General features: G+C 38.9%; 1 pseudogene; it reads right to left on the reverse strand.

Annotated features, from left to right (window-relative positions):
- Positions 1-1,230: 1,230 nt before the first annotated feature.
- On the reverse strand, positions 1,231-4,694 carry LOC102274220 (phosphorylase b kinase regulatory subunit beta pseudogene; annotated as a pseudogene).
- Positions 4,695-9,419: the final 4,725 nt, after the last annotated feature.

Consider the following 9,419-nt stretch of genomic DNA (forward strand, 5'->3'; position numbering starts at 1 on the left):
GAAGTGATGGGACCAGATGCCATGATCTTAGTTTTCTGAATGTTGAGCTTTAAGCCAACCTTTTCACTCTTGCTAACGCTTCTTGTACTTCATTCATAGTTCACAAATTGTTGCAAGGTTATTTAGAGAAAAATGATACAGTATGTTAACTATGTTATCTTGTGTTGTATTTACTTGTTTATGTCTCTTTAGTCTCATTCAGTTTTGAGCAAGTCCAGAGTCTTTTCTTGACTTTCATTTCCTTGACCCTTTTAAAGATTATAGAACACTTGGTGAATGCCTATCAATCTGAATGGGACGAACTTGAATTTTGACTAATTTGAGTATTTCCTTATGATGAAGTTCAGGTATATGTCTCTTTGGTAGGAGTATCATCACTGATTTTTGTGTTCTCCTTGCTTCATCTTATAAAGTAGGACTTGACTTTTTTTTTTCTTTTCCCCCAAAACTGTTGATGTTAGTGTTGAGCACTTGATCAAGCTTGTGTCTGCCAGGCATCTCCACTGTAAAGTTATATATTTTATTTTTTAAATTTGTAAGTAATTGAAAAAAATTAAATCTTTATATATTTTCTAACCTTCCTCAAACTTTCACTTAATTCATTTTATTTACCTAAGTATGATTTTTGGAGGACTGTATTGTTCCATGGACTATAATCTATTCATAGTATTAATTATTATTATTATTTTTACTAATTCAGAAATAAAATTTAATGATTTTAATTTTGTTTTTATGAGTACAAACTAGGTTAACAGTTCATATTATTTTTACTAAGGGCACAAAGAAAATATTTGATAAGGTATAGATTTATTACTTTAGTCCAACCCCTACAGTTAGCACAAATACAAAACCATAATAATGTTTACAAGGTAAAAATTCTACAATAGCTCTGTATTCTAAAATATTACCAATAATTCAGTTTGAGAATAAAAATACCAGCTGGTTGATTTTGCTTTTATGATGCATATTAATATTTTGTTCTAGAAGCATGTTACTTAAAAAGAATTCACCATTTTTTCAATACACTTTCATTCCCAGTATGCATTATTCATTGGAAAATTAATTTAATTGGCAGTAAGGTGGGAATTTAATCCAAAATGAGCAAAGGCCCAATTTGAAGAGTTATGTAGTCAGAAAACACGCAGTGGTAAACTTTCAATTAATAAACTATTACTACTGCTCAGTAAAGATTATTACTGTAGTTGGCATAATCAGGAGAACTTATTTTCACTTGATTACAAGCATTTCTTACCATTAGATTGGTTATGGCATGCAAAAAGTCCAATAATCCCACCAAGGGTGTGGCGACCATTTCACCAGCATGGTCAGCCCACTCATTAATGGCTGCCTTGATTAAACTTCAACACAAACAACACACTGCTGGAAAACCTGTCTTAACAAAGTCTCTACCACGTTCCTCACTAGCTAACCAGACATGGGTCATCATTGCTTGGCTTGACTTCTCCTTCCAGCAGCAGATTCATCACCACCTTTGTCAAATAGCTGCATGTTCCTCTTTTTCCCAGAGGGGGAGTGTTGTAAAAGGAAGTCATGTCATATTGTTTTTCAATTTCCTTTAGTCAACTCTCATCTTTTTGAAATTCATGAAATGCTTCTTTCACCAGTTTGTCAATATCTACTTTGTCTTGAAATTCTAGCTCAGGGTTTCTTTCCAGTACAATGGATACGACCATTAGTAACTCCACGACAATCTGTCTGTATTTTGGCTGATCAATATTTCCCAACATGTCTTCAACAAGGAGAGAGAAATTCATCTCATACATGGTCATATCTGACAGGGTTGGTTGCTGGGGCAAATGCCTCCCGGCTACAATGATTCCATTGGGTGTGCGTTCCAGGATCTGCCATACTCTGTCATAGAACCCAGGGGGGGTTCTATTCAAAGAGCCATCGATCTGCCGCCTGTTCAGCCAACATCTTCCATTCTGTTGAGGCTGGAGAATATCCAATAGAAGCTGTTTTACTTCACTGGGTGACAGCTGATATAAGTCTCTGGCTGGCTTGTTTCCACCATGGATCTGTAGTTCATACTCCATAGCATGGATGATCCACCCAATTCGTATTTTCAGCATGCCACTGAATAATTCTGGATTATTGGAGATGATCCAGCCAATATGGATGACCAGTTCTTGCTGAATTACTGCCTCCCTCTCATCATGGGTATTACATTTGTAATAGATGATGTTCTTAATCACTCCCGGAGACAAAGGATTAGAGATAACTTCTTCTTCATGCCCAAAGGCACCCAGAGTTACCTGTTTGCCCTGCACTAAAACATTAGTAATGGATGGGGCCAGGCTGTCCACTAGTTTACTTAAAAGACTTGCTGCATGGCGCACCACCAACCAAAGTTTTTTGCTGCCAGCTCTTCTATAGACTCTCTCAATGTGATCAGAAACAGTACCTTCCTTTGTGATGAAGTTGGGGCCTTCTCTTTTGAGCAGTATACCCAGTAGGATGGCTTGGCTAGCCAGACAACTACAGTCATTCAGTTTTTGAAGAATTTCATGGGTGGGTTTGTTTCTCCATTCAGTCATGGTAACATCTGGCTTCTGTTCCTGTTCGGGAGCATTGGAGGTGCTGCTTTGTCATTTGACTTTTGAATGTTTGGGAACTTCTAATTCCTCAAAACTCTTAAATTCTGGAAGCTCTTCTATTTCACTGATTCGTAAGAAGTCAAGTTGTTCAACCACAGCTCCAGATATTAGTGTCTGTAGACGATCAACATGAACTTTGACTCCTCCAACCATTCCTTTCTTAAATGCTGCCAGCATATCTAATATGGGATTGAATCGGCTACCTCTTATATTGTCTTCCCGGATGAGAACAAGGAAAAGTGGACATCCATGCATTTTCCAGTATTGCTTAATAAACTGGAGTGCATTCTTTATGTCATCTATCAGCAGCAAAACATCTTGAGACATGTAGAAATCACTAAGGTCAAAGATGATAGGGTAACAAACCACAGTCTTTCCTAGAATGCGATAAATCTTTGATGTACCAAGGCAGCCAATAGGTCTATCTGGCCTTTCGCAGAGTCCTAATTTTTCATTGATACCCAGATGGAAATAAGCTTTCACCAGCTCCTGCTGGGCCCAGATCTGAATGGGTTCCACCTGTTGAGGAGTTTGAGTCTGAATACCGTATGTGTTGAGGAAAACTTGAAGGCGTTGGCTTTCTGCCATGAGTGCTACATAAACAACCAAATCATTTTCCAGTGGACCCTGATTGGAAAACCTCATGCTCACATTTCATTGATTCTGTAGAGGGACAAAACGCTGAACAGGATCAATGTCTTTAGGACTAATTAATTCATCAGCCAGGAGTTTTGCAATGACATAAAGGGCTTGTCCCCAAAGAAACAGTTTTCCATCACGGCCACAGTTGCTAGGGAATTGCTTCTGACTACCAGGGTTTCTTTTTTCATGCTCTACAAAATCAGCTGGCACATAATAGTACTTTGGTATGACAGGATAACCTTCTGTGGTGTGATGAAGTACTGGAGTCAGAAGATCCTGATACTCTTTTACTTGCTTGGGATTGCCTCTAAAAACACCATCAATCATCATGTAAAGGAAAAATATGGGAAATTCACATTCAATGTCATCAAACAGCTTAATTTCAGCTGGTTTGTAGTAGCGTCTGTTGGGATCTTCCAATGATGTTCTATATCCATCTCTCAAGAAACGCTTAAATCCATATTTTCCTTTTAATTTTCTAATCACTTTATCAAGCGTCTGGCTAAAGAGAACTTCATCATCCAAGGCAAACGCAGGATAACTGATGCAGGGGAGCAGGGCAGCATCTGTGTTATGAGATCTTGATTCTCTGGGTAACAATGAGCACAAAGTCTGCCGGTTGTGATTGTGGGCATCGAGATCCACAAATATAACTGACCAAGAACAGCCCTGGTTGCCAAAGAGGTTGAATCCATTAATTGCTTCTAGAGCTGCTTTTGCTAAGCCAACAGAGCTCGAATGCAGCTCTGTGCTGCCATCATTATATTTGCTTCCTCTTTCCCAGACACCAAAGTCAGGCACCCGGTAAACTCTTTCTACACAAAATACAAGGTTCTGAATAAAAGAGACCTCATCAGTGTTGTAGATAATCTGGAGTCCTGAGGAAATCATTTCTACAAGGTAAAGGAGATAGAGGGACACTGCATTTATCTGAAGATGACCATGTTCCTCATAGGAGAGGATCTCATCTCCTGTATGTACATTGAAAATGGAGTGAAGACATGTTGTTGGGTGTGGATCCTGCTTAAATTGCTGGACCTTATCGGCCTGACACATGTAGCAGTAGAGAATTCCTCTCATACATTTTATAGCCGAGTGCTCCAGCTCATGGGTCCTTCCCTTGTCATCATCAATGTGCCTGTATGCAAGAGCCAAAGCCCAGGCACCAGCAGCACAGTACAGACTGTCATGAATCTTGGCCTTCTGATCATTACCACATGTTTTAGTGGGAAAGAGACCTGTGGTTGGACTTTGATACAGCAGCAATGTTGACTTGACAATTCTGTAATAGTGATCCAGTTTATCCCACAGAGTTTCATCAGATCTCAGAAGATTAATGCTTTTCAGAGGTTCATAAACTGAGCCTGACCTTATGAAAGCTGGTGGAGAAGGGATGACTGGATCAGGTGAGCTGGCCATTTCAAATTGTTGACTCTAATCATAAGCGTCGCAGGCTAAACTATAGCAATTTTCAAAACTGAGTGCTTGGTCCGGGCTCTTCGCTCCAAGACCTTCCAGCTCACTTCGGCCATGAGTCCCGCCATCGTGCTCGGGCCGCCGCCTTAGTATTAATTATTTTTAACCTTTACTTACCCAAGAGTTGGCCAGTTACAGCCCTTGAGCCAATTCATGTGTCCTTAAAACCGAACAGTATGGAGGTTCCTTAAAAAAGGAAGCCACAGTTTCTATAGCAAGTTATGACACATTTCATAATTTAAGTGATTTAACAATGAAATAGATAATCATGTACATACATTATCATCAAATACCATATAAAATCACTTTGCAGTTTACATCAAATTAAACATATTTATACAGGAAAATCATGAACCTAAAATCCATTCAAATAGTAAATGAATCAAGTACATATAATTTTAACCTAGATTTACAGAATAATGTTGAAAGAGGACCTTGAGGAAAGGTTTAAGATTAATTTAAAAAATATAACTTAACTTGTTGTTTAGTCGCTAAGTCGTATCTGACTCTGTGTGACCCAGTGAAATATAGCCCCCTAGGCTTCTATATCCATGGGCTTCTCCAGGCAAGAATACTGGAGTAGGTAGCCATGCCCTTCTCCAGGAAATCTTCCTGACCTGGGAAGATTGAAATGTCTCCTGAAATGGCAGGCAGATTCTTTACCACTGAGTCACCAGGGAAGCCCCATAACTTAACTTACTTATTTTCATATATGGTACGTATAATTATAAATTAAGATTCTTAAATTTTAAAGACTGTCTTCTTCAATTTCCATCATGTTTGCTCTAGAAGGTTGTACTTGAAAATTTCTATATTTGTAAGTATTAAACTCTCCTAGAAAACACTAAGTTCTAGTCAAAATGAAGTCACTTGGACCAGATTGACTCTCCTTGCTAAAACAGATAAAATATATCTAACAATGGAATAAAGATACTAGAGATCAGAAAATGAAGAGCAGTGATCCCTAAGAGATGAGAAACAAATGAGCCATGTCCTAAGATTGTCTCGGTTTACCACATTGAGAGAATTTCCTAACTGCTGTGTTGAATTCAGAGCCCAGGTTGAATTCTACTAGTTACTGAGGTGAAAATTATGGAATTAAGTCCGTAGAAGACAAGGCAGCTCGTTTGCAGAATAGTGTGGCCAACATAAGAGAAATGCTCAAAAAGAGTCCTCCTCAAAGTTTTAGCTGAGCACTGCTTAATTCATGTTGATGAAAAAACTGCTCTTGGCTGGGGAAACAGCCATCTGTTTTTATAGGTAATACAGTACTTGGAGTTGACACAGAGCCTGAAATAGTGCCAGTTCTCACCTATGAAGGAAGTGGAAAGCTCACCCACCGCTGGAGGGCATACAAAGCGGCACTACCATTCTCGTAAAGAGTTTAGTATAGGCTAAGCAAACACTTATCTTCTGAGCCAAACATCCTACCCCTAGACCCAAGAGAAATCAAACCCTAGGTCTTTACAAAGACAATCACACATAAGAGCTGTATTTGTATTAACCATAATCTGGAAAAAAGGTAAATGGATAATCAAGTTTTGGTATAACAATTAAATGTGATTCTATTAAGCAATAAAAAATGACTGAACATTTAATATGTGCAACAACATGAATAAATCCCCAAATAATTATCCTGTGTAAGAGTATCCAGACAGAGAGTACACAACACGCAGCTCCATTTACTCAAAATTGTAGAAACTGTAAGATAACCTGCTGTGACAGATGAGTAGTTTCTAGGAGACCAGAGAGGAGGTGCTGTAGGGAGAGAGTATACCAAAGATGAAGACACTTTCTTGGGTGTTCCATCTGTTGATTATCTTGATCGTGATGACATTTCAGTGGTGTGTAAGTATGTCAAAATGTATCAAATTACATACTTTAAATATGTGTGGCTTTCTGCCTTTTGAATTATACTTTGTTAAAACCACTTTTCAAATGGACAGAAGCAATTGAAACATTCCCTTGGTGTAGCACCACTATCAATCCATTTTCAATTAGATAAGTTTAAAATAAAGAAGCAAGTTCATTTGTTATATTGAAATCTTTAAAAATTGGGACACTGTTAATTCAAGTGATGTAAATAGAGTGGCTCTCCACTCCAGTATTCTTGCCTGGAAAATTCCATGGACAGAGGAGCCTGGTAGGCTCCAGTCTGTGGGGTAGCAAAGAATCGGACAAAACTGAGCTACTGAAACATCCAAATAGATATTTAATATAAAATGTGCTGTATTTCCCTGTTGGTTCAGATGGTAAAGAATCTGCCTGCCATGAGGAGCCTGGGTTCAATCCCTGGGTTGGGAATATCTCCTGGAGAAGGCAATGGCAACCGACTCCAGTATTCTTGCCTGGAAAATCCTGTGGACAGAGGAGCCTGGTGGGCTACAGTCCATGGGGTTGCAAAGAGTTGGACATGATTGAGCAACTAACACACATACAAACACCCACAAAAAGGGTGCTATTTCACTTTGTTTAGTTATAATTTCAGAATGCCAGAATTTTAAATTTAGCTAATTTCTGGTATGCATAGGTTCATGGGTTTGCAAGATTTTTCTTTTTCCTTTTGTTATATTAGTTATGATTGTATCTATGAAATGCAAGTTTGTGTCTGCTGATAAAAAATAAACTATATTTTTGTGTCTTTTAATTTTTATTTTCCTGGTAATTCATTTCTATTAGCCAATAACTTTTCACACAGGTTGGAGAGGGAACTGAATTTACTCCACTTTATCAGATTTCCAGGGCTGATGAAGTGTGCTGATGAGGTGTGCTTCTAAGGTCTCCCCTTTCCATATCACTCAATTCTGACTTTCCTTTTTTGTATACCAACCCCATGAACAGTTTGAAGAGGCAAATGATAGGATACGAAAGAGGAACTCACCAAGTGAGTAGGTGCCCAATGTGGAGTTCAGTGGAGAAATAACTCCAGAAAGAATGAAGGGATGGAGCCAAAGCAAAAACAATACCCAGTTGTGGATGGGACTGGTGATAGAAGCAAGATCCAATGCTGTAAAGAGCAATATTGCATAGGAACCTGGAATGTTATGTCCATGAATCAAGGCAAACTGGAAGTGGGCAAACAGAAGATGGCAAGAGTGAACATCGACATTCTAGGAATCAGCCAACTAAAATGGACTGGAATGGGTGAATTTAACTCAGATGACAATTATATCTACTACTGCGGGCGGGAATCCCTCAGAAGAAATGGAGTAGCCATCATGGTCAACAGAAGATTCCAAAATGCAGTACTTGGATGCAATCTCAAAAACGACAGAATGATCTCTGTTCGTTTCCAAGGCAAACCATTCTATATCACGGTAATCCAAGTCTATGCCCCAACCAGCAATGCTGAAGAAGCTGAAGTTGAATGGTTCTATGAAGACCTACAAGACCTTTTAGAACTAACACCCAAAAAGATGTCCTTTTCATTATAGGGGACTGGAATGCAAAAGTAGGAAGTCAAGGAACAACTGGGGTAACAGGCAAATTTGGCGTTAGAATACGGAATGAAGCAGGGCAAAAGCTAATAGAGCTTTGCCAAGAGAACGCACTGGTCATATCAAACACCCTCTTCCAACAACACAAGAGAAGACTCTACACATGGACATCACCAGATGGTCAACACTGAAATCAGGCCGATTATATTCTTTGCAGCCAAAGATGGAGAAGCTCTATACAGTCAGCAAAAATAAGACCGGAAGCTGATTGTGGCTCAGATGATGAACTCCTTATTGCCAAATTCAGACTTAAATTGAAGAAAGTGGGGAAAAACACTAGACCATTTAGGTATGACCTAAATCAAATGCCTTATGATTATACAGTGGAAGTGAGAAATAGATTTAAGGGACTAGAACTGATAGAGAGTCTGATGAACTATAAACCGAGATTCATGACATTGCATAGGACACAGGGACCAAGAACATCCCTAAGAAAAAGAAATGCAAAAAAGCAAAACGGCTGTCTGAGGAGACCTCACAAATAGCTGTGAGAAGAAGAGAAGCAAAAAGCAAAGGTGAAAATGAAAGATATATCCATTTGAATGCAGAGTTCCGAAGAATAGCAATGAGAGATACGAAATCCTTCTTCAGTGACCAATGCAAAGACACAGAGGTAAACAATAGAATGGGAAAGACTAGAGATCTCTTCAACAAATTAGAGATACCAAGGGAAGATTTCATGCGAAGATAGGCTCAATAAAGGACAGAAATGGTATGGACCTAACAGAAAGAGAAGATATTAAGAAGACATGGCAAGAATACACAGAAGAACTATATATAAAAGACCATCATGACTGAGATAATCATGATGGTGTGATCACTCACCTAGAGGCAACATCCTGGAATGTGAAGTCAAGTGGGCCTTAGAAAGCATCACTATGAACAAAGCTAGTGGAAGTGATAGAATTCCAGTTGAGCTATTTCAAATCCTAAAAGATGATGCTGTGAAAGTGCTGCACTCACTATGCCAGCACATTTGGAAAACTTAGCAGTGGCCACAAGACTGGAAAAGGTCAGTTTTCATTCCAATCCCAAAGAAAGGCAATGCCAAAGAATGCTCAAACTACCGCACAATTGCACTCATCTCACATGCTAGTAAAATAATGCTCAAAATTCTCCAAGCCAGGCTTCAGAAATATGTGAACCGTGAACTTCCAGATGTTCAAGCTGGTTTTAGAAAATGCAG

The sequence above is a fragment of the Bos mutus genome, chromosome 12 (genome assembly GCF_027580195.1).
Source record: "Bos mutus isolate GX-2022 chromosome 12, NWIPB_WYAK_1.1, whole genome shotgun sequence".
Taxonomy (NCBI): Eukaryota; Metazoa; Chordata; class Mammalia; order Artiodactyla; family Bovidae; genus Bos; species Bos mutus.